Source organism: Anolis carolinensis, chromosome Y (genome assembly GCF_035594765.1).
Source record: "Anolis carolinensis isolate JA03-04 chromosome Y, rAnoCar3.1.pri, whole genome shotgun sequence".
Lineage (NCBI taxonomy): Eukaryota > Metazoa > Chordata > Lepidosauria > Squamata > Dactyloidae > Anolis > Anolis carolinensis.
The window spans coordinates 774,778-788,128 of NC_085848.1; positions in this window are offsets into that span (position 1 = coordinate 774,778).

Consider the following 13,351-nt stretch of genomic DNA (forward strand, 5'->3'; position numbering starts at 1 on the left):
TACGATTGGGAGACAGACAGAGTCCTAGATTGGAAAGGGGTCCCTGAAGGTCATCCAGTCCAGCCCCATCTGCCACAAAGGAAGACATCATCCAAGCCCTCCAGACAGATGGCCATCCAGTCATACATACGATTGGGAGACAGACAGAGTCCTAGATTGGAAAGGGGTCCCTGAAGGTCATCCAGTCCAGCCCCATCTGCCACAAAGGAAGACACCATCCAAGCCCTCCTGACAGATGGCCATCCAGTCATACATACGATTGGGAGACAGACAGAGTCCTAGATTGGAAAGGGGTCCCTGAAGGTCATCCAGTCCAGCCCCATCTGCCACAAAGGAAGACATCATCCAAGCCCTCCAGACAGATGGCCATCCAGTCATACATACGATTGGGAGACAGACAGAGTCCTAGATTGGAAAGGGGTCCCTGAAGGTCATCCAGTCCAGCCCCATCTGCCACAAAGGAAGACACCATCCAAGCCCTCCTGACAGATGGCCATCCAGTCATACATACGATTGGGAGACAGACAGAGTCCTAGATTGGAAAGGGGTCCCTGAAGGTCATCCAGTCCAGCCCCATCTGCCACAAAGGAAGACACCATCCAAGCCCTCCTGACAGATGGCCATCCAGTCATACATACGATTGGGAGACAGACAGAGTCCTAGATTGGAAAGGGGTCCCTGAAGGTCATCCAGTCCAGCCCCATCTGCCACAAAGGAAGACACCATCCAAGCCCTCCTGACAGATGGCCATCCAGTCATACATACGATTGGGAGACAGACAGAGTCCTAGATTGGAAAGGGGTCCCTGAAGGTCATCCAGTCCAGCCCCTTCTGCCACAAAGGAAGACACCATCCAAGCCCTCCTGACAGATGGCCATCCAGTCATACATACGATTGGGAGACAGACAGAGTCCTAGATTGGAAAGGGGTCTCTGAAGGTCATCCAGTCCAGCCCCTTCTGCCACAAAGGAAGACACCATCCAAGCCCTCCTGACAGATGGCCATCCAGTCATACATACGATTGGGAGACAGACAGAGTCCTAGATTGGAAAGGGGTCTCTGAAGGTCATCCAGTCCAGCCCCATCTGCCACAAAGGAAGACACCATCCAAGCCCTCCTGACAGATGGCCATCCAGTCATACATACGATTGGGAGACAGACAGAGTCCTAGATTGGAAAGGGGTCTCTGAAGGTCATCCAGTCCAGCCCCATCTGCCACAAAGGAAGACACCATCCAAGCCCTCCTCACAGATGACCATCCAGTCATACATACGACTGGGAGACAGACAGAGTCCTAGATTGGAAAGGGGTCTCTGAAGGTCATCCAGTCCAGCCCCTTCTGCCACAAAGGAAGACACCATCCAAGCCCTCCTGACAGATGGCCATCCAGTCATACATACGATTGGGAGACAGACAGAGTCCTAGATTGGAAAGGGGTCTCTGAAGGTCATCCAGTCCAGCCCCTTCTGCCACACAGGAAGACACCATCCAAGCCCTCCTGACAGATGGCCATCCAGTCATACATACGATTGGGAGACAGACAGAGTCCTAGATTGGAAAGGGGTCTCTGAAGGTCATCCAGTCCAGCCCCTTCTGCCACAAAGGAAGACACCATCCAAGCCCTCCTGACAGATGGCCATCCAGTCATACATACGATTGGGAGACAGACAGAGTCCTAGATTGGAAAGGGGTCTCTGAAGGTCATCCAGTCCAGCCCCTTCTGCCACAAAGGAAGACACCATCCAAGCCCTCCTGACAGATGGCCATCCAGTCATACATACGATTGGGAGACAGACAGAGTCCTAGATTGGAAAGGGGTCTCTGAAGGTCATCCAGTCCAGCCCCATCTGCCACAAAGGAAGACACCATCCAAGCCCTCCTGACAGATGGCCATCCAGTCATACATACGACTGGGAGACAGACAGAGTCCTAGATTGGAAAGGGGTCTCTGAAGGTCATCCAGTCCAGCCCCTTCTGCCACAAAGGAAGACACCATCCAAGCCCTCCTGACAGATGGCCATCCAGTCATACATACGATTGGGAGACAGACAGAGTCCTAGATTGGAAAGGGGTCTCTGAAGGTCATCCAGTCCAGCCCCATCTGCCACAAAGGAAGACATCATCCAAGCCCTCCTGACAGATGGCCATCCAGTCATACATACGATTGGGAGACAGACAGAGTCCTAGATTGGAAAGGGGTCTCTGAAGGTCATCCAGTCCAGCCCCTTCTGCCACAAAGGAAGACACCATCCAAGCCCTCCTGACAGATGACCATCCAGTCATACATACGATTGGGAGACAGACAGAGTCCTAGATTGGAAAGGGGTCTCTGAAGGTCATCCAGTCCAGCCCCATCTGCCACAAAGGAAGACACCATCCAAGCCCTCCTGACAGATGGCCATCCAGTCATACATACGATTGGGAGACAGACAGAGTCCTAGATTGGAAAGGGGTCCCTGAAGGTCATCCAGTCCAGCCCCATCTGCCACAAAGGAAGACACCATCCAAGCCCTCCTGACAGATGGCCATCCAGTCATACATACGATTGGGAGACAGACAGAGTCCTAGATTGGAAAGGGGTCCCTGAAGGTCATCCAGTCCAGCCCCATCTGCCACAAAGGAAAACACCATCCAAGCCCTCCTGACAGATGGCCATCCAGTCATACATACGATTGGGAGACAGACAGAGTCCTAGATTGGAAAGGGGTCTCTGAAGGTCATCCAGTCCAGCCCCTTCTGCCACAAAGGAAGACACCATCCAAGCCCTCCTGACAGATGGCCATCCAGTCATACATACGATTGGGAGACAGACAGAGTCCTAGATTGGAAAGGGGTCTCTGAAGGTCATCCAGTCCAGCCCCATCTGCCACAAAGGAAGACATCATCCAAGCCCTCCTGACAGATGGCCATCCAGTCATACATACGATTGGGAGACAGACAGAGTCCTAGATTGGAAAGGGGTCTCTGAAGGTCATCCAGTCCAGCCCCTTCTGCCACAAAGGAAGACACCATCCAAGCCCTCCTGACAGATGACCATCCAGTTGTAATACGATTGGGAGATAGAGTTCTAGATTGGAAAGGGGTCTCTGAAGGTCATCCAGTCCAGCCCCTTCTGCCACAAAGGAAGACACCATCCAAGCCCTCCTGACAGATGGCCATCCAGTCATACATACGATTGGGAGACAGACAGAGTCCTAGATTGGAAAGGGGTCCCTGAAGGTCATCCAGTCCAGCCCCATCTGCCACAAAGGAAGACACCATCCAAGCCCTCCTGACAGATGGCCATCCAGTCATACATACGATTGGGAGACAGACAGAGTCCTAGATTGGAAAGGGGTCCCTGAAGGTCATCCAGTCCAGCCCCATCTGCCACAAAGGAAGACATCATCCAAGCCCTCCTGACAGATGGCCATCCAGTCATACATACGATTGGGAGACAGACAGAGTCCTAGATTTGAAAGGGGTCTCTGAAGGTCATCCAGTCCAGCCCCTTCTGCCACAAAGGAAGACACCATCCAAGCCCTCCTGACAGATGGCCATCCAGTCATACATACGATTGGGAGACAGACAGAGTCCTAGATTTGAAAGGGGTCTCTGAAGGTCATCCAGTCCAGCCCCTTCTGCCACAAAGGAAGACACCATCCAAGCCCTCCTGACAGATGGCCATCCAGTCATACATACGATTGGGAGACAGACAGAGTCCTAGATTGGAAAGGGGTCCCTGAAGGTCATCCAGTCCAGCCCCTTCTGCCACAAAGGAAGACACCATCCAAGCCCTCCTCACAGATGGCCATCCAGTCATACATACGATTGGGAGACAGACAGAGTCCTAGATTGGAAAGGGGTCCCTGAAGGTCATCCAGTCCAGCCCCATCTGCCACAAAGGAAAACACCATCCAAGCCCTCCTGACAGATGACCATCCAGTCATACATACGATTGGGAGACAGACAGAGTCCTAGATTGGAAAGGGGTCCCTGAAGGTCATCCAGTCCAGCCCCATCTGCCACAAAGGAAGACACCATCCAAGCCCTCCTGACAGATGGCCATCCAGTCATACATACGATTGGGAGACAGACAGAGTCCTAGATTGGAAAGGGGTCCCTGAAGGTCATCCAGTCCAGCCCCATCTGCCACAAAGGAAGACACCATCCAAGCCCTCCTGACAGATGACCATCCAGTCACAAATACGATTGGGAGACAGACAGAGTCCTAGATTGGAAAGGGGTCCCTGAAGGTCATCCAGTCCAGCCCCATCTGCCACAAAGGAAGACACCATCCAAGCCCTCCTGACAGATGGCCATCCAGTCATACATACGATTGGGAGACAGACAGAGTCCTAGATTGGAAAGGGGTCCCTGAAGGTCATCCAGTCCAGCCCCATCTGCCACAAAGGAAGACACCATCCAAGCCCTCCTGACAGATGGCCATCCAGTCATACATACGATTGGGAGACAGACAGAGTCCTAGATTGGAAAGGGGTCCCTGAAGGTCATCCAGTCCAGCCCCTTCTGCCACAAAGGAAGACACCATCCAAGCCCTCCTGACAGATGGCCATCCAGTCATACATACGATTGGGAGACAGACAGAGTCCTAGATTGGAAAGGGGTCCCTGAAGGTCATCCAGTCCAGCCCCTTCTGCCACAAAGGAAGACACCATCCAAGCCCTCCTGACAGATGGCCATCCAGTCATACATACGATTGGGAGACAGACAGAGTCCTAGATTGGAAAGGGGTCCCTGAAGGTCATCCAGTCCAGCCCCATCTGCCACAAAGGAAGACACCATCCAAGCCCTCCTGACAGATGGCCATCCAGTCATACATACGATTGGGAGACAGACAGAGTCCTAGATTGGAAAGGGGTCCCTGAAGGTCATCCAGTCCAGCCCCTTCTGCCACAAAGGAAGACACCATCCAAGCCCTCCTGACAGATGGCCATCCAGTCATACATACGATTGGGAGACAGACAGAGTCCTAGATTTGAAAGGGGTCTCTGAAGGTCATCCAGTCCAGCCCCTTCTGCCACAAAGGAAGACACCATCCAAGCCCTCCTGACAGATGGCCATCCAGTCATACATACGATTGGGAGACAGACAGAGTCCTAGATTGGAAAGGGGTCTCTGAAGGTCATCCAGTCCAGCCCCATCTGCCACAAAGGAAGACACCATCCAAGCCCTCCTGACAGATGGCCATCCAGTCATACATACGATTGGGAGACAGACAGAGTCCTAGATTGGAAAGGGGTCCCTGAAGGTCATCCAGTCCAGCCCCTTCTGCCACAAAGGAAGACACCACCCAAGCCCTCCTGACAGATGGCCATCCAGTCATACATACGATTGGGAGATAGAGAGAGTCCTAGATTTGAAAGGGGTCCCTGAAGGTCATCCAGTCCAGCCCCATCTGCCACAAAGGAAGACACCATCCAAGCCCTCCAGACAGATGGCCATCCAGTCATACATACGATTGGGAGACAGACAGAGTCATAGATTGGAAAGGGGTCTCTGAAGGTCATCCAGTCCAGCCCCTTCTGCCACAAGGGAAGACACCATCCAAGCCCTCCAGACAGATGGCCATCCAGTCATACATACGATTGGGAGACAGACAGAGTCCTAGATTGGAAAGGGGTCCCTGAAGGTCATCCAGTCCAGCCCCATCTGCCACAAAGGAAGACACCATCCAAGCCCTCCTGACAGATGGCCATCCAGTCATACATACGATTGGGAGACAGACAGAGTCCTAGATTGGAAAGGGGTCCCTGAAGGTCATCCAGTCCAGCCCCATCTGCCACAAAGGAAGACACCATCCAAGCCCTCCTGACAGATGGCCATCCAGTCATACATACGATTGGGAGACAGACAGAGTCCTAGATTGGAAAGGGGTCCCTGAAGGTCATCCAGTCCAGCCCCATCTGCCACAAAGGAAGACACCATCCAAGCCCTCCTGACAGATGGCCATCCAGTCATACATACGATTGGGAGACAGACAGAGTCCTAGATTGGAAAGGGGTCTCTGAAGGTCATCCAGTCCAGCCCCATCTGCCACAAAGGAATACACCATCCAAGCCCTCCTGACAGATGGCCATCCAGTCATACATACGATTGGGAGACAGACAGAGTCCTAGATTGGAAAGGGGTCCCTGAAGGTCATCCAGTCCAGCCCCATCTGCCACAAAGGAAGACACCATCCAAGCCCTCCTGACAGATGGCCATCCAGTCATACATACGATTGGGAGACAGACAGAGTCCTAGATTGGAAAGGGGTCCCTGAAGGTCATCCAGTCCAGCCCGTTCTGCCACAAAGGAAGACACCATCCAAGCCCTCCTGACAGATGGCCATCCAGTCATACATACGATTGGGAGACAGACAGAGTCCTAGATTGGAAAGGGGTCCCTGAAGGTCATCCAGTCCAGCCCCATCTGCCACAAAGGAATACACCATCCAAGCCCTCCTGACAGATGGCCATCCAGTCATACATACGATTGGGAGACAGACAGAGTCCTAGATTGGAAAGGGGTCCCTGAAGGTCATCCAGTCCAGCCCGTTCTGCCACAAAGGAAGACACCATCCAAGCCCTCCTGACAGATGGCCATCCAGTCATACATACGATTGGGAGACAGACAGAGTCCTAGATTGGAAAGGGGTCCCTGAAGGTCATCCAGTCCAGCCCCATCTGCCACAAAGGAAGACACCATCCAAGCCCTCCTGACAGATGGCCATCCAGTCATACATACGATTGGGAGACAGACAGAGTCCTAGATTGGAAAGCGGTCCCTGAAGGTCATCCAGTCCAGCCCCTTCTGCCACAAGGGAAGACACCATCCAAGCCCTCCTGACAGATGACCATCCAGTCATACATACGATTGGGAGACAGACAGAGTCCTAGATTGGAAAGGGGTCTCTGAAGGTCATCCAGTCCAGCCCCTTCTGCCACAAGGGAAGACACCATCCAAGCCCTCCTGACAGATGACCATCCAGTCATACATACGATTGGGAGACAGACAGAGTCCTAGATTGGAAAGGGGTCTCTGAAGGTCATCCAGTCCAGCCCCATCTGCCACAAAGGAAGACACCATCCAAGCCCTCCTGACAGATGGCCATCCAGTCATACATACGATTGGGAGACAGACAGAGTCCTAGATTGGAAAGGGGTCCCTGAAGGTCATCCAGTCCAGCCCCATCTGCCACAAAGGAAGACACCATCCAAGCCCTCCAGACAGATGGCCATCCAGTCATACATACGATTGGGAGACAGACAGAGTCCTAGATTGGAAAGGGGTCCCTGAAGGTCATCCAGTCCAGCCCCATCTGCCACAAAGGAAGACATCATCCAAGCCCTCCTGACAGATGGCCATCCAGTCATACATACGATTGGGAGACAGACAGAGTCCTAGATTGGAAAGGGGTCCCTGAAGGTCATCCAGTCCAGCCCCATCTGCCACAAGGGAAGACACCATCCAAGCCCTCCTGACAGATGACCATCCAGTCATACATACGATTGGGAGACAGACAGAGTCCTAGATTGGAAAGGGGTCTCTGAAGGTCATCCAGTCCAGCCCCATCTGCCACAAAGGAAGACACCATCCAAGCCCTCCTGACAGATGGCCATCCAGTCATACATACGATTGGGAGACAGACAGAGTCCTAGATTGGAAAGGGGTCTCTGGAGGTCATCCAGTCCAGCCCCTTCTGCCACAAGGGAAGACACCATCCAAGCCCTCCTGACAGATGACCATCCAGTCATACATACGATTGGGAGACAGACAGAGTCCTAGATTGGAAAGGGGTCTCTGAAGGTCATCCAGTCCAGCCCCTTCTGCCACAAGGGAAGACACCATCCAAGCCCTCCTGACAGATGACCATCCAGTCATACATACGATTGGGAGACAGACAGAGTCCTAGATTGGAAAGGGGTCCCTGAAGGTCATCCAGTCCAGCCCCTTCTGCCACAAGGGAAGACACCATCCAAGCCCTCCTGACAGATGACCATCCAGTCATACATACGATTGGGAGACAGACAGAGTCCTAGATTGGAAAGGGGTCTCTGAAGGTCATCCAGTCCAGCCCCATCTGCCACAAAGGAAGACACCATCCAAGCCCTCCTGACAGATGGCCATCCAGTCATACATACGATTGGGAGACAGACAGAGTCCTAGATTGGAAAGGGGTCCCTGAAGGTCATCCAGTCCAGCCCCATCTGCCACAAAGGAAGACACCATCCAAGCCCTCCTGACAGATGGCCATCCAGTCATACATACGATTGGGAGACAGACAGAGTCCTAGATTGGAAAGGGGTCTCTGAAGGTCATCCAGTCCAGCCCCTTCTGCCACAAGGGAAGACACCATCCAAGCCCTCCTGACAGATGACCATCCAGTCATACATACGATTGGGAGACAGACAGAGTCCTAGATTGGAAAGGGGTCTCTGAAGGTCATCCAGTCCAGCCCCATCTGCCACAAAGGAAGACACCATCCAAGCCCTCCTGACAGATGACCATCCAGTCATACATACGATTGGGAGACAGACAGAGTCCTAGATTGGAAAGGGGTCTCTGAAGGTCATCCAGTCCAGCCCCTTCTGCCACAAGGGAAGACACCATCCAAGCCCTCCAGACAGATGGCCATCCAGTCATACATACGATTGGGAGACAGACAGAGTCATAGATTGGAAAGGGGTCTCTGAAGGTCATCCAGTCCAGCCCCATCTGCCACAAGGGAAGACACCATCCAAGCCCTCCAGACAGATGGCCATCCAGTCATACATACGATTGGGAGACAGACAGAGTCATAGATTGGAAAGGGGTCTCTGAAGGTCATCCAGTCCAGCCCCTTCTGCCACAAGGGAAGACACCATCCAAGCCCTCCTGACAGATGGCCATCCAGTCATACATACGATTGGGAGACAGACAGAGTCCTAGATTGGAAAGGGGTCTCTGAAGGTCATCCAGTCCAGCCCCTTCTGCCACAAAGGAAGACACCATCCAAGCCCTCCTGACAGATGGCCATCCAGTCATACATACGATTGGGAGACAGACAGAGTCCTAGATTGGAAAGGGGTCCCTGAAGGTCATCCAGTCCAGCCCGTTCTGCCACAAAGGAAGACACCATCCAAGCCCTCCTGACAGATGGCCATCCAGTCATACATACGATTGGGAGACAGACAGAGTCCTAGATTGGAAAGGGGTCCCTGAAGGTCATCCAGTCCAGCCCCATCTGCCACAAAGGAAGACACCATCCAAGCCCTCCTGACAGATGGCCATCCAGTCATACATACGATTGGGAGACAGACAGAGTCCTAGATTGGAAAGGGGTCTCTGAAGGTCATCCAGTCCAGCCCCATCTGCCACAAAGGAAGACACCATCCAAGCCCTCCTGACAGATGGCCATCCAGTCATACATACGACTGGGAGACAGACAGAGTCCTAGATTGGAAAGGGGTCCCTGAAGGTCATCCAGTCCAGCCCCATCTGCCACAAAGGAAGACACCATCCAAGCCCTCCTGACAGATGGCCATCCAGTCATACATACGATTGGGAGACAGACAGAGTCCTAGATTGGAAAGGGGTCTCTGAAGGTCATCCAGTCCAGCCCCATCTGCCACAAAGGAAGACACCATCCAAGCCCTCCTGACAGATGGCCATCCAGTCATACATACGATTGGGAGACAGACAGAGTCCTAGATTGGAAAGGGGTCTCTGAAGGTCATCCAGTCCAGCCCCATCTGCCACAAAGGAAGACACCATCCAAGCCCTCCTGACAGATGGCCATCCAGTCATACATACGACTGGGAGACAGACAGAGTCCTAGATTGGAAAGGGGTCCCTGAAGGTCATCCAGTCCAGCCCCATCTGCCACAAAGGAAGACACCATCCAAGCCCTCCTGACAGATGGCCATCCAGTCATACATACGATTGGGAGACAGACAGAGTCCTAGATTGGAAAGGGGTCCCTGAAGGTCATCCAGTCCAGCCCCATCTGCCACAAAGGAAGACACCATCCAAGCCCTCCTGACAGATGGCCATCCAGTCATACATACGATTGGGAGACAGACAGAGTCCTAGATTGGAAAGGGGTCTCTGAAGGTCATCCAGTCCAGCCCCATCTGCCACAAAGGAAGACACCATCCAAGCCCTCCTGACAGATGGCCATCCAGTCATACATACGATTGGGAGACAGACAGAGTCCTAGATTGGAAAGGGGTCCCTGAAGGTCATCCAGTCCAGCCCCATCTGCCACAAAGGAAGACACCATCCAAGCCCTCCTGACAGATGGCCATCCAGTCATACATACGATTGGGAGACAGACAGAGTCCTAGATTGGAAAGGGGTCTCTGAAGGTCATCCAGTCCAGCCCCATCTGCCACAAAGGAAGACACCATCCAAGCCCTCCTGACAGATGGCCATCCAGTCATACATACGATTGGGAGACAGACAGAGTCCTAGATTGGAAAGGGGTCCCTGAAGGTCATCCAGTCCAGCCCCATCTGCCACAAAGGAAGACACCATCCAAGCCCTCCTGACAGATGGCCATCCAGTCATACATACGATTGGGAGACAGACAGAGTCCTAGATTGGAAAGGGGTCTCTGAAGGTCATCCAGTCCAGCCCCTTCTGCCACAAGGGAAGACACCATCCAAGCCCTCCTGACAGATGGCCATCCAGTCATACATACGATTGGGAGACAGACAGAGTCCTAGATTGGAAAGGGGTCTCTGAAGGTCATCCAGTCCAGCCCCATCTGCCACAAAGGAAGACACCATCCAAGCCCTCCTGACAGATGGCCATCCAGTCATACATACGACTGGGAGACAGACAGAGTCCTAGATTGGAAAGCGGTCCCTGAAGGTCATCCAGTCCAGCCCCATCTGCCACAAAGGAAGACACCATCCAAGCCCTCCTGACAGATGGCCATCCAGTCATACATACGATTGGGAGACAGACAGAGTCCTAGATTGGAAAGGGGTCCCTGAAGGTCATCCAGTCCAGCCCCTTCTGCCACAAAGGAAGACACCATCCAAGCCCTCCTCACAGATGGCCATCCAGTCATACATACGACTGGGAGACAGACAGAGTCCTAGATTGGAAAGCGGTCCCTGAAGGTCATCCAGTCCAGCCCCATCTGCCACAAAGGAAGACACCATCCAAGCCCTCCTCACAGATGACCATCCAGTCATACATACGACTGGGAGACAGACAGAGTCCTAGATTGGAAAGCGGTCCCTGAAGGTCATCCAGTCCAGCCCCATCTGCCACAAAGGAAGACACCATCCAAGCCCTCCTGACAGATGGCCATCCAGTCATACATACGATTGGGAGACAGACAGAGTCCTAGATTGGAAAGGGGTCCCTGAAGGTCATCCAGTCCAGCCCCTTCTGCCACAAAGGAAGACACCATCCAAGCCCTCCTCACAGATGGCCATCCAGTCATACATACGACTGGGAGACAGACAGAGTCCTAGATTGGAAAGCGGTCCCTGAAGGTCATCCAGTCCAGCCCCATCTGCCACAAAGGAAGACACCATCCAAGCCCTCCTGACAGATGGCCATCCAGTCATACATACGATTGGGAGACAGACAGAGTCCTAGATTGGAAAGGGGTCCCTGAAGGTCATCCAGTCCAGCCCCATCTGCCACAAAGGAAGACATCATCCAAGCCCTCCTGACAGATGGCCATCCAGTCATACATACGATTGGGAGACAGACAGAGTCCTAGATTGGAAAGGGGTCTCTGAAGGTCATCCAGTCCAGCCCCATCTGCCACAAAGGAAGACATCATCCAAGCCCTCCTGACAGATGGCCATCCAGTCATACATACGATTGGGAGACAGACAGAGTCCTAGATTGGAAAGGGGTCTCTGAAGGTCATCCAGTCCAGCCCCATCTGCCACAAAGGAAGACATCATCCAAGCCCTCCTGACAGATGGCCATCCAGTCATACATACGATTGGGAGACAGACAGAGTCCTAGATTGGAAAGGGGTCTCTGAAGGTCATCCAGTCCAGCCCCATCTGCCACAAAGGAAGACATCATCCAAGCCCTCCTCACAGATGACCATCCAGTCATACATACGACTGGGAGACAGACAGAGTCCTAGATTGGAAAGGGGTCCCTGAAGGTCATCCAGTCCAGCCCCATCTGCCACAAAGGAAGACACCATCCAAGCCCTCCTCACAGATGACCATCCAGTCATACATACGACTGGGAGACAGACAGAGTCCTAGATTGGAAAGGGGTCTCTGAAGGTCATCCAGTCCAGCCCCATCTGCCACAAAGGAAGACACCATCCAAGCCCTCCTGACAGATGGCCATCCAGTCATACATACGATTGGGAGACAGACAGAGTCCTAGATTGGAAAGGGGTCTCTGAAGGTCATCCAGTCCAGCCCCATCTGCCACAAAGGAAGACACCATCCAAGCCCTCCAGACAGATGGCCATCCAGTCATACATACGATTGGGAGACAGACAGAGTCCTAGATTGGAAAGGGGTCCCTGAAGGTCATCCAGTCCAGCCCCATCTGCCACAAAGGAAGACATCATCCCAGCCCTCCTGACAGATGGCCATCCAGTCATACATACGATTGGGAGACAGACAGAGTCCTAGATTGGAAAGGGGTCTCTGAAGGTCATCCAGTCCAGCCCCATCTGCCACAAAGGAATACACCATCCAAGCCCTCCTGACAGATGGCCATCCAGTCATACATACGATTGGGAGACAGACAGAGTCCTAGATTGGAAAGGGGTCCCTGAAGGTCATCCAGTCCAGCCCGTTCTGCCACAAAGGAAGACACCATCCAAGCCCTCCTGACAGATGGCCATCCAGTCATACATACGATTGGGAGACAGACAGAGTCCTAGATTGGAAAGGGGTCCCTGAAGGTCATCCAGTCCAGCCCCATCTGCCACAAAGGAAGACACCATCCAAGCCCTCCTGACAGATGGCCATCCAGTCATACATACGATTGGGAGACAGACAGAGTCCTAGATTGGAAAGGGGTCTCTGAAGGTCATCCAGTCCAGCCCCATCTGCCACAAAGGAAGACACCATCCAAGCCCTCCTGACAGATGGCCATCCAGTCATACATACGATTGGGAGACAGACAGAGTCCTAGATTGGAAAGGGGTCCCTGAAGGTCATCCAGTCCAGCCCCATCTGCCACAAAGGAAGACATCATCCAAGCCCTCCTGACAGATGGCCATCCAGTCATACATACGATTGGGAGACAGACAGAGTCCTAGATTGGAAAGGGGTCTCTGAAGGTCATCCAGTCCAGCCCCATCTGCCACAAAGGAATACACCATCCAAGCCCTCCTGACAGATGGCCATCCAGTCATACATACGATTGGGAGACAGACAGA